Source organism: Schistocerca gregaria, chromosome 4 (genome assembly GCF_023897955.1).
Source record: "Schistocerca gregaria isolate iqSchGreg1 chromosome 4, iqSchGreg1.2, whole genome shotgun sequence".
Classification (NCBI taxonomy): domain Eukaryota; kingdom Metazoa; phylum Arthropoda; class Insecta; order Orthoptera; family Acrididae; genus Schistocerca; species Schistocerca gregaria.
The window spans coordinates 140,937,797-140,945,979 of record NC_064923.1 but is presented as its reverse complement, the minus strand read 5'-3'; the positions used below and the strand labels follow the sequence as shown (position 1 = coordinate 140,945,979).

Sequence of the window (8,183 nt, the reverse complement as noted above, 5' to 3'; positions counted from 1 at the left end):
CTATGCCACTGTGCTGTATCTATCTCAGCATAAAAAACCAACGAATGGTTGAATGCCAGAATATTTGGTAAAATTATTAAAGATGCAGAGGAATGTAGAATGAGACAGCTGGTACCTCACTTTTCAGTCATAATATTTAAATAGGGGCATATTCGCCTTTCTTGTGCTCCGAAAGGAGCATGTTTCCGCGGTTTTCCTCCCCTCACTGCAACAGCAGAGCATGTCACCCACTAGGAAAGAATCTCATGAGCCACTGAAATATTGATAGTTAACTTATGTGAAATTGAAACTCTCAGGGCGGATTTGATGTGCACAAAAATTTTCCATGTGCTTCAGTACTATAACATGAATTGCCCAGATTTCTTCTGATGATAACGGGGACCCTTTGCAGCATATTCCTGCTTGGTAAGTGAGTTCATAAAATACGTTTCCACCTCACGCCACAATTTAAGAACGTGTTTTACCTGTAAGGAATACAAGTACGGTAACTTTGCACCTCTGTATCTCGGAAAAACATAAAGATACCGAGAAAACTTTTAAAGTTATTTGAGATCAGTGTCTTAGGAATAAATCGTAAAAAATACACGGTTTTCTATGCATATCGGTCTTGGAATCTGCAGTTCGGTTTTGCTATCCTATAGCCATATTTTGGTATGTTTCTCTTGATTTTTGAAAACGAGTAGACGGTAAATCTAGATGACAAAACTCTGAGCAATTTACTTTCTTGAAAGACATCCTGGTTACGCCAGTGACTGTTAAACTGTTTACAATTTTAATAAACATTTTTGGAACAGTGATTAATTTTTTTTTAATTCAGTGTTAATCACACCACGTATGTTACAAGAACATAGGTGACCAGTTTCCGTCATATCCCGTGACCATCATCAGGTCTGTAACTTAATTTAGAAAATAATAGAAATCTTAGATTTACAATAAAATAAGACAAAATGCTTATGAGGATAAAATACAGTTGACATCACAACAGATGAGAATAGTGCTCCACCTACCATCTTCAAAGGATGCCATGGGTATAACACCTCTTATTGTATTTTATCCTTATAAACATTTTGTCTTATTTTATTGTAAATCTAGTAAGGTTTCTATTACTTTATAAATTAAATTACAAGTATGATGATGGTCATGTGATATGACCGAAACCGGTCACCTATGTTCTTGTACCATACGTGGTGTGATTGAGACTGAATTTTAAAAACAAAAAATTTTAAACTTTTTATTTCCACAACTACATTTTCGGCCTTAGGCCATTAACAAGTGCAGATGTTTTGACTTCAAGTCATTTGTACTTTATACAAGCTGACACATTTATATGTTGTTGGCATTTGCTGTATATAACGACATAGCCTGCCGATGTGGCCGAGCGGCTCTAGTCGTTTCAGTCCGGAACCGTTCTGCTGCTACGGTCTCAGGTTCGAATCTTGTGTGTAATGTCCTTAGGTTAGTTAGGTTCAAGTAGTTCTAAGTCTAAGGGACTGTTGACTTCAGATGTTAACTCCCATAGTGCTTAGAGCCATTTGACAACGCCATATAAATGTGTCACCTTGTATAAAGTAGACATGGCTTAAAGCCAAAACATCTGCACTTGATAATGCCCGAAGGCCGAAATTGCAACAGTGGAAAAAAAAAGTTTAACAGTCACTGGCGTAAACATGATGTCTTTCAAGAAATTTCACATGACTGTGAATCCCAGTTACGAATAGTTAATGAACTTACTTTCGTTGTTTATTATTCAGTTTCCGTCTCACATCGTATTTTACTTGCGTATTTTATGTAGGCATTTAAGTTAGCCTTGAACCTCTATATCTCGTAAACGGATAAAGATATCAATAAAATTTTGAAGGTATTTCGAGATCGGGATCTTAGAAATTATTGTAACAATTTCAGCCGTTTGATATTGAATAGCCGTCTTGGAATTCGTGGATTGAGTTTGTTGCGAAAAATGATGAAAATTCAGTATTGGAGGAGTTTTATAAGGAATAGCCCATGGAGTACTAAATACTTCTGTAAACGGTTAAGGTGGCACTTGCAGATAAATGTCTAAAGAAGACACATCTAAAATTTGAGTGAACTGCTGCGGTTACTAATTAATGAGATTTCGCTTCACTCCAGATTTTACTTGTAGAAGTAGGGTAACTTGAACCAGAGTATTTCGGAAACGGATAAACATATAAAAACAATTTTCTGGGTCATTCGAGAGCGGCATCTAATGAATATACGGTAAAAATTTTAGACAGTTGTTGTGCATGGCCGTCATCGAACCATCAACTCGGTTTTGATACGAAAGAATAGTAAAAATAAATATTTTTGCAGTTTTCTAGGGAAACGCCCTTGAACTATCTTGTTCCTGTATAAGCTCCTTAAGGTCGACTGTAGATCACATAAAATGCAGAAACAAGCAAACGATTGGCTCCATTTGCCTAAACAGGAGGAAATGAGTAATATTCACACTTTATTCCGGGACTGTAGAATAGTGATACCAAGACGATCCTCCTGTTGAGTATACAAATAGTCGCTAGACCAAAGGCTATCCAAAACATCTGATCCTGTTCTTCTGCCACAAACAGAACGCCAGATACGAAATCTGAAATTATTCCATTTTTTATGGTCGGCGTTTTGGAACATATTAGGTAGAGTAAGGTGTCGCGTGCATAGCAAATTGCATTTGTTTTGTCGCTTGATGTGTTGAGTTTACTCACATTGGTTTATTTTTGTATATTGTGTCGTAAGCTAGGCCTTTGCTGTTTTAAAATTTTTGTCATTCTTTCCATCTTGTATTGTTTTGTGCCGTTCTTGTTATTATAAGGCCAAAATTATTTTGAAGGGTAGAAATTATTACGTTTTGGCATATTCAGCTAGTTACTATGTTAGTAAAGGGCACAACAATCAATCGGAAATTATGTTTATTGGAAAACCAGCTGTAGGTCACTTGGTGACCTTCTTCAATGCAAGAAGGTTATGTTAAAATATTAAAACACACACAGCCATTGATACGAATAGCCCAGTTCGGACAGTACGTATATATGAGTAGTTTTAATGTGTTAACTTTCATTTACGACATTGAAGACGGCTACACAGTCATGGAAATCTGGATTTGAAATAAACTTTATTTGCGACTAATCACTGCTTACTGTACTTCTGAATAAATACTGCCGTTGAAAACGTATGTTTCCACATAGAATAGAACGTGAGATATTACGTTAACCCTAGCAATATCAACGCATTTTCTCTAACGCACAATACCAAGGCGACGGAGAGTGTAGATCTTGTCCACCATAAAAAAAAAATAAAAAATAAATAAAATTTCATTGATTTTTGTTGACATATAAATAACATAATTTTAAAAAGACACTGATGTGAAAGTATCTTTCAGCACGCGAGTAACAATTTTCAACTGATAGTGACTGTTACTCACAAGGTAGTTTTTAAAGACGTTTAGGTGCGTAAACAAGATACGGAAGTCGAAATTATTGAATATGACATTCTCTGGGAAAGATCTACTATTAACAAATAAATTTTTAGGCTAAGTTTAACTGAGAAATTTAAAATATTTATGGGAACTGGTATTAGAGACTAGTAAGAATAATTTTTTTTTAATTTTAAAGTTTGAACTTCCTGACTTGATTACACCATTTGCAGAAGGTGAGCATCACAGGTAGTGCGTGGGTTAATGTGTATTTGTGGACTAAGTGCTGATCATCTCACTTGTGCTTTTCTTTTACTCATGGTCTCTCATTTCTCGAATTCTGTTCTCAACAAATGTATCCGAAACTTGGTTAGAAGTTATACGCACATAACCGCTACCACCTTTCCATTCACGTTTATTTTTTCGATGCGATGGCTAAAATTCATGACTATCTTCGTGCTAAAATGAGAAGGTATTTTAAGACGAGAAGAAACAAACAGCATATACAACACTGTGTGTGGGAAGCATACCGCTCCATTTATCTGAAAACTGTACTGTTGTTGCGCCAACGAACTCCGAGCGATGACCTTTCAGGAGGAGGTGCCGTAACCTTACGGGCAGGATGACCGCACCCATCGGAGTTTCGGGCTGCTGCGTTCACTCGGTGGAGCGCGTGACACGCTCGCTCAGCGGAGCGAATTTCGGCGTCGGGCGGATGCCACCTACGCGGGGGGCTTTGGCTGGAATTCCCAGATTAGCGGCGACCACTGCTGTACGATCAGGGAGCGACATTTCAGTTCGGCCGGGGCGTCACGGCTGCCGAGGGACCCCGGCGTCGCGTTCCGGATGGGCGCGTAATTGCGGCCGGCCGGAATATGGCTGATGAACCGTCTTGATTGTGGCATAATATGCGAGATCGCACGCTGCAGCGCGGTAATCAGCTTAGCGCTTGGCGGCTGGCCTGCCCGGCCGGTCGCCAGGGGCGGCCCCGTGGACGGACTGGCCGCCTAGCACGTTCGCCACGGCGGGAATTAGTCGCGCAAGAGAAGGCGGAGATCTGCGCAGTAGACGCGAGCCGTATTTATCGCTGCTGTTTCTGGGAGCTCCAGCAGCAGGCGCAAAACGACTCTATCCGGATAATCCCTCCGCCTCCCAATGAAATGGCGCTAACTAGGAAAAACTCCAGTTCTCCGAAGTCCACTTATTTCACCCTTGCTGCTAAACAAGGACACCTGGTTACTGAACTGCTCTATGAGTATCCATTGTCATGAAATTTTTGTTCAAACCAACGTTAAGAACTGTAGCGCAAAACAGACCTCACAGAATGAACCTGAACACGCGGAGAATGCCTGAAAACGTACCACATTTCAGTCTTTCGATCGGTTTCTCATGACCCAGCAGTATTTTCTCTATATCTGGTTCAATGACAGTGTGCTAAATTTCACTCATGGACGATGTGCTGTACGAGTGTGGTCCAAGGTTCAACCTGTCTCGGCTTTTCTCAATCTTTCTCCGATCTACTTGCTACAGCACGACATTGCATTTAGTAGTGCGATGCGACTCTGATTCACCTGGCATTTTACGGTGGATGCGACTTTCTTCTGTTCTGAAGAATCGTAGAGTCAGCGCAGCTTTTCTTCCATTTTAATAGGCCAGTTAGCTGTCTGCAAAAAGAAAGGCAGCCTAGCGATCTATCGTTTCAGCCCTTATAAATGAATGAGAATCACAGAAGGGAAGGACGCACTGCAACACAATGAAGAGAGTGTTTAATGATTTAAATGATGATGAAAGAGCGAATAATTAGATCGATCGACTGACAATTAGTACGGGAGTCATGGTCCTGCACATCAGTAAGCACTTCGAGCCAAATTAACAGGCATGCAGCACGCGGTAAATCTGGTTGTAGAACAAGTAAATTTTCAGAAATCACTCGCATCATTACATCGTCAGTGCAACAGTTGTTGACGGAATTGAACGAAGAGTATAGAGAGATTTGTGTTACAGGAAAGGACGTTGGCTGAGTCAAGTGACATGACTGGAACGATTTGTCTATACAAGACCTGTTATTGTTGAATTTCTGAAAGAAAAAGGAAGCAGGAACGAAAATTAGAAAATACAGAATGGACTGGGGCATCTCACTTGAGGTCCACATTAAGATGTACCAAGGTGAGAAACATCTTGTTAGCCGAGCGGGGTAGCCTCTCGGTCTAGGTGTCTTGTCACAATTCGTGCGGCTGCCCCCGGCGGAGGTTCGAGTCCTCCCTCAGACATGGTTGTGTGTGTTGTCCTTAGTATAAGTTAGTTTAACTTAGACTAAGCTGTGTGTAGGCCTAGGGACCGATGAACACAGTAGTCTGGTCCCATACGAATTTACCACAAATTTCCGAATTTCCATATTCTTATTTGGTAAGGAAATGTGTAAAAAGAATATCGCGTGGTGAAAGTCCTGACACAAAATGTGTGTAATTCCATTATGTCGCTGGAAGTAAAGATATGTAAAACTATTAATGCTACACGAAATGTGATGAATTCACAGCGGCCTTGAAAAAATACTGGAATAGTGTTCTGCATGTTCTGATGCCACTTTGAGATGTTTCCGACACTTTTCGTCGTTCCAGTGGAAAGCACTCCCGTGTAAATGCGTATGGATCCGATCGATCTGCAGTGTAATTCACATTTAAAATAGAAATTCTTTCACAGTCTACGATATCTACAGCGATTTTGTTGAAAAGAGTATTCACATTTCCATAACGAAGTTGCAAATACGGTACAATATTTTGATCAAATTATACGCTTTTTTCGATCAATAAATTAATTGAGTAACGATTACGTGGAAACCCGTGCGTCAGAAATTCGAAATATTGTCCATGCTTGTCCTTATACCGACAGTTTGATCATAATATAAGTTTTCATCACTTTAAAAATAGCTACATAGTACATACGTTTTTTGTTTGTAATAGATGTTGTTTTATATCAAATAGAGAGTGGAGAAAGAAGGGAAGTGATATGTGGGAATTCGTGACATTCCGGTGCACAGGGCATTGTGGTAAAGCAATGATGAAAGCCGAAATTTTGTGCCGGGCCATGACTCAAACCCGGAGTCACGGTTTCTGTGAGCGGTTGCCTTAACCACTACACCTTTCTTCAGGTTTTTACGAAAAGGAATGTATAGGAGAGAACATACAATAGGTGGTCATCTCCAAAATTACAATCAATGAAGATCAAGTAGGAGTCCCTCCAGGACAAAAATAATTTTGAGCAATTAGCATTAATACCAAACAAAACATACATGGAAATATGGAAGAAAGATCGCCTTCCCTGCAAAACAAACAAAATGACATCCACATGCCGCGAAGTTATGAGTTAGGGCACTCAGAAATCCAAGTCAAAAAGGCACGTTCCGGGTACGTCTTTCCAAAGACTTTCCCATTTTGCCTATGCAATGGTCTAACAAGTCCTAGTATTACACACTCATACTGAGGCCACCTTGGAATACCCCAGCTGCAGGAGAGGAGGCGCAGGGGTCCAAGAAGTGACCACCCAACAAGTTTTAATATGATTTACTGTATCCTGGATTGTGCGTGAAAGAGATAAAACGATCTTGAATACTATTTACGGTATCTCGGACTATGCGTGAGAAAGATAATACGATCTTGCATGAATGTCGAAATAACAAGAACGCTGAAACTTCCCGGCAGATTAAAACTGTGTGCCCGACCGAGACTCGAACTCGGGACCTTTGCCTTTCGCGGGCAAGTGCTCTACCAACTGAGCTACCGAAGCACGACTCACGACCGGTACTCATAGCTTTACTTCTGCCAGTATCCGTCTCCTACCTTCCAAACTTTACAGAAGCTCTTCTGCGAAACATGCAGAACTAGCACCCCTGAAAGAAAGGATACTGTGGAAACATGGCTTAGCCACAGCCTGGGGGATGTTTCCAGAATGAGATTTTCACTCTGCAGCGGAGTGTGCGCTGATATGAAACTTCCTGTGGCTATGCCATGTCTCAACAAAATTCTTTCTTTCAGGAGTGCTAGTTCTGCAAGGTTCGCAGGAGAGCTTCTGTAAAGTTTGGAAGGTGGGAGACGGATACTGGCAGAAGTAAAGCTGTGAGTACCGGGCGTGAGTCGTGCTTCGGTAGCTCAGATGGTGCACTCTGCTACAGAGTGAAAATCTCATTCTGGGAACAAGAACGCTCTTATATCCATCATGAACAAGTAAGAGATTGAGTGACCTGTAATTAATTCACTGTGTTGGTCTTCGTTTACTGCAAATAGGGTTCATCCGGGAGTGATATGGGGAGCCGTAGGTGCGACTTCTACCGACCGGATACGGTTACTGACCAACTCCAATTTTCAACTTGTCGCATGTTGAAATCCAGCGTCCTTCGTCCATGAATACACCACTCAAGTTATTGATCCACATTGAAACGAACGTCAAGGAGCTGTTGCGCTAGTACACAAATGTATTTGTGTGATATCTGTTGAGTCGGAAATTTGCATGGTTTGAAGAAGTGAGTGACGTGAGCAGAAGGCATCTTCCAGAGTTAGATTAACTGGGCGTCTATCGACGAACTTGCCTGCCTTCGCAGCTGAGTGGTCAGTGCGACTGATGGCCTTACGGGGATCCGGGTTCGATTTCCAGCACTCTCAGGTATTACTGCGTAGTGGGAGGACTGAAACGGGAACCACTCATCCTTTTGTTGTCATTTGAAGAGCTACATGACCGAGTCGCTGCTGCTCCAGGTCACGAAAACTAA

General features: G+C 41.1%; 1 non-coding gene across 1 annotated transcript; it reads right to left on the bottom strand.

Annotated features, from left to right (window-relative positions):
- Positions 1-7,130: 7,130 nt before the first annotated feature.
- On the bottom strand, positions 7,131-7,205 carry Trnas-cga (transfer RNA serine (anticodon CGA)). Its single transcript has one exon. It is a non-coding gene; the product is annotated as a tRNA-Ser (tRNA).
- Positions 7,206-8,183: the final 978 nt, after the last annotated feature.